Source organism: Tubulanus polymorphus, chromosome 5 (assembly GCF_964204645.1).
Source record: "Tubulanus polymorphus chromosome 5, tnTubPoly1.2, whole genome shotgun sequence".
Classification (NCBI taxonomy): domain Eukaryota; kingdom Metazoa; phylum Nemertea; class Palaeonemertea; order Tubulaniformes; family Tubulanidae; genus Tubulanus; species Tubulanus polymorphus.
This window is the reverse complement of record NC_134029.1, coordinates 22,367,682-22,383,129: the sequence shown is the minus strand read 5'-3', so window position 1 is coordinate 22,383,129 and position 15,448 is coordinate 22,367,682. Positions and strand designations below refer to the sequence as shown.

Here is a 15,448-nt window from a genome sequence, read left to right as displayed (position 1 = left end):
ACTAGAAAAAGCTCAAGGAAACATATTCAGACTTTATATTTTTCTGGTTTCAGAATACATGCAGTAACTTTCTTCAAATGCCGTTTCAAAATCACAAGTGGCATTCGCTGACACAATAGAAAAAAAAACAAATAATTTTGCGATCAATAGTACATTTGCTGCTATTATTGCAGGGTAATTGAATGGAACAAGCTGATCAATTTTTGTGCTCAGTTTTTGACGTTGTTTTCTGACTGTAATCAGTAGTTATTTAAGCTCTTGATCAATCAGGTAGTTTTTAAGAGTAAGAATGATGAAATACCCGAGGTCGATTTATTGCCATGGAGATTCTCTCGCGAAGGGGGAAACACAACACCGGTGATTCGATTTGAATTCTTAACCTTGCGCTAAAACACGTATACATTTCTATACACAGTTACATCGCATCAGATATAGCGGAGGCAGCGATAACGGGTTTTCTGCCGAGCAACAGCCTTCACAGTCAAACTGAAGGGAATCCTGGCATTGGGTCCTCTCAGAGGATCGAATCAGGTCCTATTGCGGGACAAAAAGTTGAATCGATTTCTCTGGCGAGACAATCAATTGAATCAGAGTCAAAATATTTGATGGAAAATATTTTGAAAAACTTCAGAAAATTCTAAAAAAGTGCATAACTCCGCTTCATTTTTCACAGCGTTCATAAAGCGTGTATTTAATGATTAGTTGTCAAATTTGAGTTTCATGAAAAAAAATAAGAAATACAAAATCACAAGAATAACAATAAGGGTTTTCTGTCGAACAAACGTGCAGATAACCCTAATAAACAGAATTCCGATATTCACTTGAACTGACTAACATAAATGACTATGATTCATGTAAACACTATGAAGTTCGAAAGATATATTTTTGCTTTCCGATGATATTTCAACGTCTAGAATCTGTTATGAGGTCAATAGAAGGAGAAGCCATAAATCAACATTTGGAAGACATTGTAAGTTTTATCCCGACACGAACTGTATTTTAATTCACTTAACGGTAACCTCGTCGTCTGCATACAAATCATCATTTAAACTTTATACACCTTTTCCATGTTTTTCTCAATGTCACCAGTAGCAACCGTCGTTGATGCTACCGACGCGCTGATCGCCGATAAATTGACTTGTTGTGTCATCCGGAAAAAATCGTTTTTCATTCCAGATTTACCCGAAACACTCCTCTCCGTAGAACGGATGATTATTTTTAGGCCGTCGATTGATTTTCAGCCTCCTGTTTATTCAGGATACAAGAGCTTTATTTCATTAGCCTCGGGCGTCGTTGTCGGGCGTCTAATGTTGATATTAACTAAATGGCACCTAAGTGTGATTTTGTATCAGAAATAGTATTTAGAATAGATTCCCAAGCTGCAGAATACCAAGAAGCGTGATCTCTTTCATTTATGAAGATTCCAGTAATAAAGATGAAACATGATGTAACATGAAAGTAAACCAAACTCAAAGCGCAATTCGAGTTTAGGTTTTTGTCAGGAATCATATCTAAAAAGATTCCTAAGCTGAAGAAAATCCGCACTTTTCCATATATGGAATTTACAAGAAAAAATTCAAATTCACATCGAAATAAATCCTTATTCGGAGATTTGATTTCAAATTCAAATTTTGAAAACAATTTGCCTCTAAAGGATTACAGTGGATTTTTTCCGACACAGTCATATTTCTATGTAAACCCACAATGGGAGAAGATTAGCCGACAAAAATCATAAAGTTGATTTACGACTCGTAGTCATCTGAGATAAAGCTTCATTTTCCAAATTGAAAATAGGTGCCAACGGGGAAATAGAGGCCGGGAAAAGATACAGCGTCAACGTGAAACCCGCGCTCGTTTATCTCCATCTTCCAAGTTGCTGATGTGAATGATGCCATTATTGCGAACATCTGATTTTTCCATCGACTATTTTCATGATGTTTTCCGGGTTAACCTTACCCCAGACGGGCGTGATGGATTGCTCCGGCGACAAACTGGAAATCGCTCACTTTCAGTTGAAGAGATTCATTTTTCTAACTCACGTTCCGTTTCCAATTTCGTTACGTAGATTTAATTCCACACAAAAGCAATGATCACACAAGCGTTTTTGACCTGGGCCAAATTTGGTTAGTGCCAGATTAGGCCAGGCCACCCATTCACATTCCACGTCAACTGAGTCTGTTCCTGTTTGGCCAAAACCTGACCAGGCCCGAGCCAAATTTTAGAATGGGTCAAATTATTGCAAGTGAATGCTTACTGGTTCTGCAAGTGACGCACTTCACTTGCCACAGCAGCGTTTGGATACCATTTTAGTAACAAGGGAGTATTTCAAACGTGAACACGTTTTCTTACTAGACACGGGCCAAATTGAACTCAGGTCCGAGCCGGGCCAGTTTGACTCTCCGCCAAATCATCTCCGTGTAATCGCGACTGACGAGACCTTAAACCTTTTTAACAAGCGTCAGTTTCTATCTTTCAGATTTCCTTCTATCGTCAATTTCGCGCTAAATCAAATAGTTTTTTTATTCCCTGCATTATTTTCATTGCACCTGCTTCGTTCTTGTCATCGAAAATAAAACCGCCGAAAGACGACATCGTTCTACGAGAACGGCTGCCTTTTAAGGAAACATAAGAGACATCATCGCTCATCTAATTTTTCCCAGCGCTCGTGAACTCTCCGGGCGCGCTCGCTGATTGTAATTCACGCTAATCACGTAGGCTATTTTTACCGCCGAGACGACTGCGTCTGTGTATACACCGTGATGACATCGCCATCGCTGAACGCGAAGCCCTGCTCTTTTTTTACATCCCTATCCGACGAATAAATCCGACGCGACGACCGATGACCGGAAAAAACCGTTTGATCGATCAGCCGATGCGGTTTTAGTCTCTCGTTTGATGATGATTTGGAACGTGTCCCGCCATGTCAGGTGCACGCTGCTGCTGCCGCCGCCTCAACACACGATCGCTTTCAATTATTTCAAAACTAAACTTCGTTAAGACGGAAAACTATCATCAATTTCACTCGAGATCCGATCAATTTATTTTAACTAACAGCATCGGTGAATGATTAGCAAAAACGAACGAGCAAAAGTTTGATTTCATTCAAAAAAGACAGATATTTCGACAAAGCAAATGAAAAGATAAAATTGATCGTGGTTTGAGTGGTTGAGCAAATTTGGGAAGGCAGCCAGATCAGAATACAACTGTTCCAACAACAGTTTTTGTGGACTCCTGAGTTGTTTGTTCATTCCAAAATTTTTATGTGATTCTGGAGTCATATCTTATCCCAGAACATTAGCATCAAGGTCAGGGTTTTGCCCAGAAAAAATCAAGAAAATTTAACACCGTTTCAAAAATTTGTTTTAGATATTGTCCGGTTTTCTCATGAATTGTAGGTAGAAATTCGCAATGTCTTACGCAATATCGACGTGAATGTCAACAGCTCAATGAAGAGACCAAAAAGTTTTGAAACATTGACCAAATTCATTGAGAACACTAAACCGTCAGTTTTCAACAACTTAAAACTGGGTTGGGGGAAATCATGCATGATACACTCCAGTGTTTTCTAGAGCTTCAGCTTAGTATTCTAACTAGGAAGAATTATTAATAAGGGGGAATAACTTTCCGCGCGCTGATTACATTTTCGGCCTTTCTCTTCTAGAGAATCTATTATCAATCATGCAATCGATCAATATTATATTACTACATCGATGAACGTTTAACATCTAATATATCTGGCTTAGACATCAGTATTGATTCACCAGCTCAATTTACACAATTAATAACGCCTCGTCAAGCAATGAACACTTTTTATACTAAGAACTACCGGCTACAGCACGAGAGCGAATTAGCAAAATATTCTCACTGCAGCCGTATTAATGTATACCGGACTAACATGTATCTGCAATCTCACAGAGGCAATTCAGCCTAAAACCCTAGTGAAATATAGAGAGTGCGTTCACACATGAAAAATCACTCACTGCCCATAATCATAATCGCTCAAAATGCTCCAAATTTCGCCCCAGCCAAAAATACTTGTATGATCGTCGCTTGTATCTCACTGCAAAATGATGTTGATGAATAAACCTGGTTCTTGCTATCGAAATAAAGAAATAATCTTTTACTCGAAATAGTACTATAGCGGTAACTTGTTAACAACAAACCTCAACGCACCCCTGGCAAATCTGTTCATCATAATCAATAATGCATTGCATCCAGGTAAAATTATCTAAAATGTGCTCATTTCGGATGACATTCTAGGCTTGTTACATCAAATTAGTCAATTCATTGAATTCATAGGTTCCAGTACTTATTACGCAATATTCAAGAGATAACCATACGGTTTCTCTGTATCACCATGAACATGAAATCAAAATTCATAACATAAATTCTTAGCCGACTTGGTTAATCTAAATCAGACCAAATACGATTAGAAAAGTTTAAATAAAAGATGAGCAAGTTTCTAGACGCGTTACTGAAGGAGCATTTCCCTCGCGACGAGGCAGAATTAATTCCATGATTGGCAACAACGATACATGAACTGACCCGCAAAGAAATGCGATCAATCGAAAAAATGATTTACTCGAAGATAAGAATACTTCATCATTTCAGGTCCAGTTGATGATGAATGATTGATAGTTGATACTCGGTTGATAATCCTCGACGTCTTTTGATGCTTCTTTAGCCCATCAATAATAATACACCATCCCTGTTTAATACCGGCTAACATTTTTCCGCCGTTGTTAAAATCAACAAATCCCACTAATCTTTCTTCTACGGTTGCCGGTTGATTTTTACTTCAAAGACGAACGAAATCGACGATGCTTACCCTCTTTATTGTTGGTTTTTCTGCAATCGACTGATATTCTGCCTTGTTGCGCAGAGATCTCAAAAGTTACATTCCGCTAATCATCAAACATTCATGAGACACAGATGACTAAGCCAATTTTTGTTTTCCCCCGGGTCCGGATCAGTCAGCGATGATTTTAAAGGTAGATTCGACTTTCACATTCAAAGCTGCTTCGACGTATGACTTCATTATATCTATCCAGGTTTCGTTTGAACTCACTCTGTTTTAGAAATAGCAATTCTGGATTACAAATTCTCTACCGGCCGCTTCAATCAGGTTTACAGATTATGCTACTCCGCAATAAGTAGAGCATATTCCGGTCAAAATGAACGCAAAAAGAAGAGAGAATCCAATCAAAACCGGCAAAAGAAACTACATAGTTCTTTCTTCCAAGAGATAAGACTGGGTACTGAATATTAAGGAGCAAATTTCTAATCGGGCTAAGGATAAGTGGCATACAGAACTTTCTGTTCAACGTGTTCATATACAAAATACATAACTATGTCGCGAAAAATTATGAAAATTCTTATCACCTTTTATTTCATATTCTATACCAAAATGTATTTAATAGAGAGGTTTCATATATTGTTTGACTGTCGTATTGTTGTCTGTCGGATGGCTGTCAATTGTGACATTCACCTACAGATAAACTCTCTTCAAATGACATATTCAAACAAAAATCGAACCCAAAAACCGAAGTTAGAAATCCGTTTTAGAGTTCATGAAGAAACTATTCGATCTTCTAGAAAATATCCTAGACACTGTGAGACAACTGCTGTTTTATAGATCAGACACAACAGCAATATCTACGCCAGGTAAAACCCTGGATACCTATTGTGTTTTCGGAGACAGACAGAACTAATAAAGTTAATGATCGCCAATAAATCAACGGATATTGTGCTGCAAATCATGTCTGACACAGTACGTGTAACAGTGCACGTTATTAGCCATCAAAGGACTAAGAAATATCTTTCTTATTACCCGCAGTAGCTGCACAGGAATACCTGTATCGGTTTGGTACAATACTATTGACCCTAAATAAAAACTTTTTAAGCCATAAGGAGACAAAAATTACCAGAGGCACAAAGTTGTTTGGTCGGTATGGGTTGTGTCTGGGGCCAAATATTTTTTAGAGGTAAAAAGGCATGTATCATTAATCATGAAATTTCATAGGCCCTAATTTGGTGGGGACAAAACAGCAAAACTTCTGAATCTTTTAGGGGTACGTAAAGCCATCACTCCTAGAAAACCTAATCACAGGCAAGACAAACATGATACAATCCCTGCTGGACTCGATGAGAGTTCGAAAATGTTTTGGTAATGGTATCATTACCGGTAAGACTGTCATTACACAAACCTTGCTATTGAACTGCGTTAATGGACATTAGCCGACGATAGTGATAAGGTCAAAAGATCAAGATCATCATTGCCATAACACGTAATGCGGAAATCATTTACCAGCTTCCACAAATGATTTTTATTTGCTGTCAAATTGGTGCCCCGAGACAGCATCAGCTAATTGAAATACTGGGCCCAAGGGTGGATAGTTCACACCTCGGAAAATGATGGAGTTTTCTCATAGTCACGGAAACATATACACTTACATACTACAGAGAATAGTACTACAATACGAAACTTACTTGATGATTTAGAGAAAGGATCTCATCAGTGATTTCTTCATTAGTCCAAAAATCACTCCTAAAAATAATAAACATCAATATTTAATCAGATGCCTCCTGAGATAGGCTTTAAAAATCATCAGGACACATTTCATCCAAACAAGACCCTGAAAGAGTTCACTAAGTATCCATGGCATAGGTGAAATAAATATCCTAAGTGCAATGTTTGGAAAATAATGGAAAAATCTTATTTTGTTTTGGTAATAACTTTCTATTCAGAAACCTTCTACTCAAAAACAGATAAAGCGAAATCTCAACATTTGATATGAGTCTTATTTATAGATATTTTACTTATAGATAAATACAGAATTCGTACATCAGAAACTTATAGACGATACACTTCATCATGTAATACCATTTAAAGCAATTCTATATATAAATCTAAGATCTCCTACGTAGTAACAATGACGACCTACCTAAATTATGCAATGAATCGGAGAAAAATCGATGGTATTTGTAACAATGATAGATTGTGTATCCGTTAAAACATGGAATTAACATGAAAATGTGATTTAATAGATGGTTGTTGTTGTTGTTGTGTGCGTGTCTGTCGCGTTGTGACGTCGTCGTCAGTCTCGTCGCCGTTCATTGAGAGAGAGCCGACTGCATGCAGTAACCCAACGACGTTTTATTGATCGATAGCTTATGGCGGGTGCATCGGATCCATGTTTGATTACAAAACCAACGCAGCAGCAGCAGCACCAGTAGCATTGCGGTCTACACTGCGTTCTCGACGTGGCACTCACAAAAAAACTTTTCTCAATCTTTTTTTCAAAACCCGAACCCAACATGACGTAGATTATGAACTATTGTTACTGCCTCTGGTCTCCGATGAACAAAGCTCAAATATATACACAGATTATTTCCAACAGATGCTCAGATTGTATCTGTTAGTGAAAAAAATTCAAAGTTTTTGATAGTACAGGACACATCGCTCTGTGGTGCTGTGATACTGCACTGAGAAGTAGTCTGGAACTGAGGCTCGATCCCCTTGCATGTAACAGTTATATTTCTAGAAATACTGGTACTCCCTGATTGAAAGGAAGAATATTAAAGATAAATTAATTAGAGATGAAATTGTTGGGTTTGCATAAATCTGTTAGTAATTCTACATAGTCACACTCATCATTATACCCATCCTTCATATAATACTCATTAGACTATATCAAGATCACTTATAGCCAGACCAGAAATACTTGACCAGATTCTTGTACGAATAGAAGTAGTCATTAGGTGCGTCGCTAGATTTTTAATTTTTTTAGAAAAAAGCTAACCCTCGAGAAAAGAGGCCCTGAGATTATTATTGACCGTGGTACCCAGAGGGAGTGCACAATTTCTAGAAGAACTGTACGAGAAAAATCGATCGCAAAGAGCTCTCTCTCTCTTTCTCCTCCATCTCTCCCTCCTCCACCTCTCTCTCTCCCTCTCTCCAGGTGAACTGAAATTAGTCGCGGAAGGGTATAATATGCAGTGGATACAGCACTCTGCTGAAATGCATTACTTTTTCTTTGCTGATAACTATTGATTCCCTGTCGACGGTAATAACACATTCAGGTACTAATGTGCATCTAATTTCTTCTCTCTGACATCTCCTTGCGCAAAAATTATGTCGATAAAAAAAACCGGTTATTAGGTTTTCACCGACGACAACGCGCGCGCGCAATGTAAGACTTGTGAAGTTCAATAATGACGCGACGTCGACAGTGCCCTGATTATCGACATCTTCGTATAATACACATTCCCGATGACGTATTTTCTGAAATTGATTGAAACCGCCAGGAAACTGAATTGACGAAAATGTAGGTAGAAATGTAGAGATACTAGCTCGTTCGGCGCTGGCTCGTTGAAATTCTTTGAAATCGGAAAAAGTACGTCACACCGGTTTTGAGAAAGAAACCGGAATGCCCGAGCCCCGGGGAATGCGGCTAAAAATCAATCGATAGCTTTCGTGTCTACGATCAAACCCGTAGCGCGACATCAAAATGAAACGCGAAATTTATTTTGATCTTTCCATTTCCACGTCGTCGCGGGTAAAGCGACTCGAAATGTCAGCTATTATTTGATCAGAGACCCGCGTGTACGCGGATATTAGTCGTTCCTATTAACCCGTCGTTTTTGACGACAATCGACGAGGGAACTCGTAATCCAATCCGCGTCGACAATGGAAACAACGATTCAGAGAGTGAGCGGTAGATAGAATCGGACTTGGAAAGTGGATTGCCGGTCCAGTCACCATAGAATAACAGACGAAACCACTATAAATAGAGATTAAGGCCGAGGTCAATTGCAGTTTCCAGACAGTTCATCATTGATATTCAATACAGCGACACCGATATAAATTGACTAGTTGTGTTTATGTAATGGAGAGGCAACGCGTGGTACATGTTACGTAGTGTGTACGAAGCGTTAACCGTCAAATTCAGCCTTATGGTCAAATTAAATCGATCGTTAAGAAACGGCCTGAATTGCCTTAAGCTCGAGATATTCACTTCAAAAGGTGTTTTCGCTCCGTGACAAGGGATATTTTCCTTTGAAGCGTCGAAGCTCAAGAGGCAAAAACAAGCTGCAGATTTTTTAGCTATTCGATCAGGAAAATCTCTGAAGCAAGAAATTCATCAGCCAATTTTTTCTTTATTTTCATTTGCATGGAAGCACAGAATATTGTTTTACACAATATTTCCATCACATAAAATTCATCGATCTTTTTGGTTTAGCTCTATGGAAATAAAAAAAAACACGGAAGCTTTTACTAGTAATAGTAACCGTAGAATTAGTTTCCCTTGGCATTGAGCTCGAGTCGCTTTTCATTGAAATATCAAAATATGAAAGACAATCTCAGTCATGCAGGACGCACACGCTCAGCTGAATCAACAGTCCATGAATCCATAAACCACGTACACACAGCTAGTCGTTTAGAGCAGAGACTGACTGTAAAGTTGGTTTAATCCCCGGTCTCTGCGTTTTATAGATTCTAAAGGATTTTATAGGAATCGGCGCAACAGTAAACAGCAGGGCGAATGATGATGACGGATTATACAGCCAGGAAACAGCGAAACGGCGACAAAACAGAGGATAAAACACAGTAATCATAAAACAAGAGAAGATTTATTGATGTCAAAAGAACTATCGTCTAGCATAAGGGAATTAATGGCTTTTAGAATGACAGATAGCGTTTTATACAACAGACAGACACTAATTTGGTTACGTCTAGACAGCATTGAAGGTTAATCTTGTGCAAAAACCTACGGAACTTTGAATGATTATGGAAAAGCCGGATATGTCGCAAAGACTCGGCGAGGAGGCCGCAGACCTTTCATGTTTGATTGAACGATGAGTTTTATCCGACGATTCTCAAATTCGATCTATCATCACTTTGAATTTACCGTTTTAAATTTCGAGAAGCCAGCGCTGTAAGACGGAATATGAATCGGAATGCCATCCTCCACCGGCAGGGATTCAAACCTGATAGCATCGAAACCCTGCCACACTAGACCAAGTGCGCAGGTTCAATCTGATCGGCGCCTTTAGTTTTCATGCAGTACCAGGTCTAGTGTGGCAGGGTAGGAAAATATCTGTCTATTCATAAGTACTAAACCACTATTGACACAGTTGTCAATATGTATCATGCCACAGTTAATTAATTTACCTGTCATCTGATCACCTACCATGTATAGGATATACTTGGAGCCACCCTGCTATTGGATACATGTTACATACTAGCAGTTTTAAAATCATAGTGACTATACAGTCGAAGTTCGTTATAATGCTATCTTTCTCAATGCCACTGCTCTATAATTACCAACATTTTCCAGAGAACAAATTTGCTCAATCTAACTAAAATTTTATGAAATTTTTGTTATAATGCCAAATTCGGTATTGCGCCATATTTTTCATCAGTCTCAACAGTGGTATTATAGAGGATTAAATGTATTTATCTGGGCGTAAAACTAGTTAGGGTTAGGATTAAGGTCAGACTCCACTTAATATTGCTGCACATAGTTATTGAATATCATCATATTTTGAAATATTTTCTTAAGTCTATCTGGTTCTAGGTTTAGTATTATAGGCCCTATTATGCCAGAAAAAAGTGGTCCAACGTCTAGCCTTGATTGACTTGTGGCTTGTATGCCGCACGCAAAGTTTGTAGGCTAAAAGGCCGCTTGTTAGATAATATTTGTCCAAGTTTTTGAGGAGAAATACCACAATGAAATGGAACTACATGAGAAACACCTCAACATTTCAACTCGGGTCTGAAAGTGGCTTAGTATTCTACTAAAGATATCAGGGGAAGATAATTTGTGTAGTTTCTTTCAGTTGTGAGTTTTTCTTAAGAACATGTGTAGAAAGATAGTTACAATGTGCTCGACGATCCTCAGAAAACCTCTAGAACATTGTATTTCATTCGAAACGCATATTATTATGTATGTTTCTATATATTTTCAAAAAATTGATGTCAGATAAAAGGCCAGACTTTAGTAGGCCGAATACCAACAGCAGCCACCACTCATCACTTAGTAGTCATGCAGTAGTGTACTTTACCGGTATGGTAAGAAAAAAAGTGAAGAATCCCAACATCAAACATGGCGAATTGTGTGGGCGCGAATTGTTAGGCCTACTTCTTGCAGGAAAGGAAATGTTTTGAAAAAATATGAGGAACAGACTTCACCTTTAGATTCATCATACAAAAAATAATATCAGTGACGTAAGTTGGACAGACGTTAGAGTGGAACAGTCAGTCAGTGCGGTGCGAAAGCGTAATAATAATGCCGAAGCGGCGAAGGTGGTAAATTTTCTTCCTCTTAAAAGCCTCCTACATCTACGGTTTTCTATCATTAAACACTCACCATAAAAAAAAATAAAACACTTCAACGCGGGCTCTTCTAGAACGAATTGATGCGAATTGACAGCCAGCTGAAAATGTTGAGTTTGATGAGATTTCAAAAGCGCGAAGCTGCGAAAAGACTTTTTACTTCCTCATCCACACGACCAGGATATCGCGGAGTGCAATACGAGTGACGCTATAAACCGGTTGAGAATAGAATTGACGCTATCTAACGGCTTCGGACTCGTACGAACGCCAAGACGCCGAACCCTAGTCTTGCGCGCAGAAATGATAAGGAAAACCATTAATCAAATAGGAGGGTGTCCAAATAGTTGGTTACTGGGGGTGAAAGCTACGTTAATTTTTCTTCAATCGTTCGTCAAACCGTGGGAATGTTGCGGCTGGCCCGGTGGCACTTGGGCCGGGGAGTTTTGAACTCTGGGTTAAAACTACCGCCCGCCCACCGGTAATATTTTAAATCTTCATAAACCACGGCAATTTGTATCGTTGCCGAACTCTGGCTTCCACCAGTCGGAAACCGGCTTAATAGTGAGACCCTTTGGTAAAGATGATCGACTGATGTAGTTCGGTCAAATATATCGTCCCAGTTCCGAACTTTCTTATTTTCTTCTCTTAGTTTTGCTTACACGGTACCAAATCACAAAATGAAACTGAGATAGATAACGTAGTCTAGAATCAAAGATGGCCATTATCAGCCATCAGTGTATGGCATTATGACTGAAAAACAAACAATGTCCTAGTAAGATACATTCACAATTATTCGAGGCAAAATGTGCAATTTAGAAATTCACGTCGCTGGTATACGACCTAGATTCTGATACATAATGGCATCTAACATCCACATGTGAAAAATCAATGCTCTATATAAGATTCACTCGCAATATAAGGCAAAAATAAACATTTTTAAAAAATTAAAGATTGCCGCCAGTCAGCCATATTGAATGGCATTATGGCCGAGATTCATCAACTGATAGATTAGGCATCGTACATTCTCAAATGAAAAATGCGCTGAAATCAATGCATTCACTATCGGCCAAAATGCACATTTTTAGAATCCCGTCGGTCAGCCATCTTGAATGTTTTCTATCGAATGACGATGTCGGTTTGATATTTCTGAATCCCTGTGCTATAGGGAGCGTTTGTGTGTCGGTGGTGAGCTGCTCTATTTAGATGGAAGTCTTGCTAGTTGAAACGATTTTCGGCTAAAAATTTGTCTATGAATTGCGTCCATTTCGTCTGCCAAAGTCTAAACGCCTTGACCTTCATTTCATCGCTCATTGGCTGTTGCGTGTAAAAAGATCAGTTTTGTAAAATTCACAAAATCTTATTGCGATAGAATATTTTCCAGTAAAAGTAGAATACACTCAGTCGTGGAGATTTTCCTAGTGTTTTGACCCTTAGTTAGGACGGGACGGACGCCAACTGGGATGGTTAATTCAAACCAACGCATCTGACAACTGGGATAAAGCTTTAACCAATCATGGATCCAGGTCATAGGAATGAGCTTTTGGTCCGTAAATGTCCGCTTGTGAAACTAAAGTGACACCTCCTTGATGATATCAAACCATTAGTCAGTTAATACCACAGATCAGTTACTATATATATATATCAAGTATATACCGTATCATATATATATATCATGACACTATCATACATCCACAGAAAGATGACTGATGAACATGATGAGCACGCTATAAAATCCTCGATTTATGGCAGGGAGGTGCTCTCTGGTAAACAAATTAAATTAAATCCCCCACGAATTTCAGAACTTGAATTATGGTAATCAATATTTTATAGCTGCGAAGTGATGTGTGCTTAGCTTTTGATTATTTGATCAACACCGAGCATCCAATTACGAAGTAAGTAGACTTAGGTAGACTTGCAACAAACTATATAAGCAGAGAATTTCCACGTAGATCAAGACCGTTGTATTTGTAAATATACCATAGCGAAAAGCAGCTTGAATATCATGGAAGTGCAACAGAAGGACCGACTACTGTTTCTTTCTTGATTGAATGCGATCAAAGAAATCCATTTAACATCTCCGTATATGATATAAGGATCTTTATTTTGTTTTAATGCAAAATCATATTGTTGAATAAATGAACATCTCATCGACATGTGAAGGTGTATGCATAAAAAAGTAAAGAACTTGAAACATCTCAAAGTTGAGAACAGTTCAAAGACTCTGATAATATGTCATGTAATAAATACATAGCAGTTGGTTTAATTAATTGATCTTTATTTGAGTTTTAGAAAATCCAAGCCCAAAACATATGTTTTTGGAAGAATTTTTCTAAGATAAAAACTAACAGGAAGGTTAGGGTTTGAAAGCTACAGTAATATTCCATAAAAACAGTTTTTTATAGATTGGCTTTAAAAAAGAGATATTGAGAGACTAAATCTAAGGCTTTACCGCGCAACTGTGACCGGCTGACACAGCGCTGGAAGTATCGTACATCAAGTCGGTCAACGATGGAGTATTTTTCTTGATAGATTATGCGCATGTACTACTTTACTACTTAATACGTGTGTGTTTAATACAAAACTTTACACACAACTTCTCATCATATTGAATTATCTAATTTGAATTAGCTTTTAATCTACATAACATAAGCGGGAAAATCATTAAAAAAATAAAACGAATACACGCATCTCATAGCATTAGGTAACATTTCCAATGACCTGAGATAGGAAACTGCAACTGCGCTACATTATTTCATTATGAATGCACACGTACACTTGCAACGTTTTGTTTCTAATGCCAGTAATTGTATTCTGTTTTGAGAGCCATTTCACGTACAAGAAGCGTGAATTCGTTTTCGAAAATGAAATACAAAATGCATCGAACAAAAATTACTCCCGATGTAGATTCGAATGTTGAAATCATTTCTTACCGATAATTCCCAATTTTAGGCTAGACAAAAATGATACCTTGTTTCTCCTAATCAACCGGGTCACTTTGTAAAATGCAATTCTAAACTGCCGGGTCTGATATTGTTAGCTTGATCAGGATTTTTTATTAAGTAATGTACACTGAACAGGGTTTATAGGTGGCCAGCCGGGTCAACTTTTAAGCTCAGCAGAAATGAGAAACAAGGTATCAATTTTTGTTTTTTTTAGCTTTACAAAATTAATTTCATATATTACATATTACATTGTAAGTACCGATAGCTCATTCTACAAATAAAGCCCGTCATATTTCATTATATTAGGAAAAGCACTACTGAATGTCTTAAATCAAAGAATACTGGCACTGTTTAAATCATTAAAAAATCACTTTTATCGCAGTTATAAAAATATTTCTGTATAAGAATTTCTTTCACTAGATAACATACGGTATATTACAGAGGGCATTGTTGTTGCATATAACGACCTTCTTCAGGCACAGTCCACTATTATTCATGATACAAGCATTACTTGAAAAACTATTGCCGCGTGTCTACAGGATTTTCAAACCAAAATACTACATACACTTCAAGTTGGAACCGAGTTGAGATCACAACCCAGGTTTAATAAACCCTTCAAAGCGAAGGGGTCAAATAATCCCGGGTTGAAATATTATTATTTGAACCCAGGTTTATTAGTGATTATACATAAAATAAAAAGTAAAACTCTGGTTAACAAAATACACACACAATACATATGTATATATATATATATATATATATATATATATATATATATATATATATATATATATATATATATATAACTTTCAACAATGAACTATACAAGTTTAAAGGTGAACATGTAATTCAAACCCTTCAAATCAAAATCGTTTATACTTTGTCTTATTCAGTGCTTCGGCTTGACTCGAAGGGACGAAAAAAGGTTTTTAAAATCCGAATTTGTCTACATAAGCAGAGATTAAGGCACCTCAAAGAACCTCACCAAGGATCGGTCAGATGTAAGACTACACATGTATTGTTCATTGTTCCTACTGTTTTGGATAAACTCATCAATTTATGTACAAGTAACAAGTGACTTTTAACTTTTTACAATATATCTATTTCATATCTAAAAACTATCATATGGGGCCGCACATGAAGAAGTATGTCCGTAAAATATTGCTGA

At 37.7% G+C, this 15,448-nt stretch overlaps 1 protein-coding gene across 1 annotated transcript in view; it reads right to left on the bottom strand.

Annotated features, from left to right (window-relative positions):
* Positions 1 to 11,500, bottom strand: part of LOC141905801 (amyloid beta precursor protein binding family B member 1-like) — a 116,593-nt gene extending 105,093 nt beyond the window's left edge. Inside the window, exons 1-2 of the mRNA XM_074794841.1 lie at positions 11,373 to 11,500; positions 6,490 to 6,547 (exon numbers count right to left, since the gene is read on the bottom strand). The gene's annotated coding sequence lies outside the window, so the exon portion shown is untranslated. The remainder of the gene's footprint in view (positions 1 to 6,489; positions 6,548 to 11,372) is intronic.
* Positions 11,501 to 15,448: the final 3,948 nt, after the last annotated feature.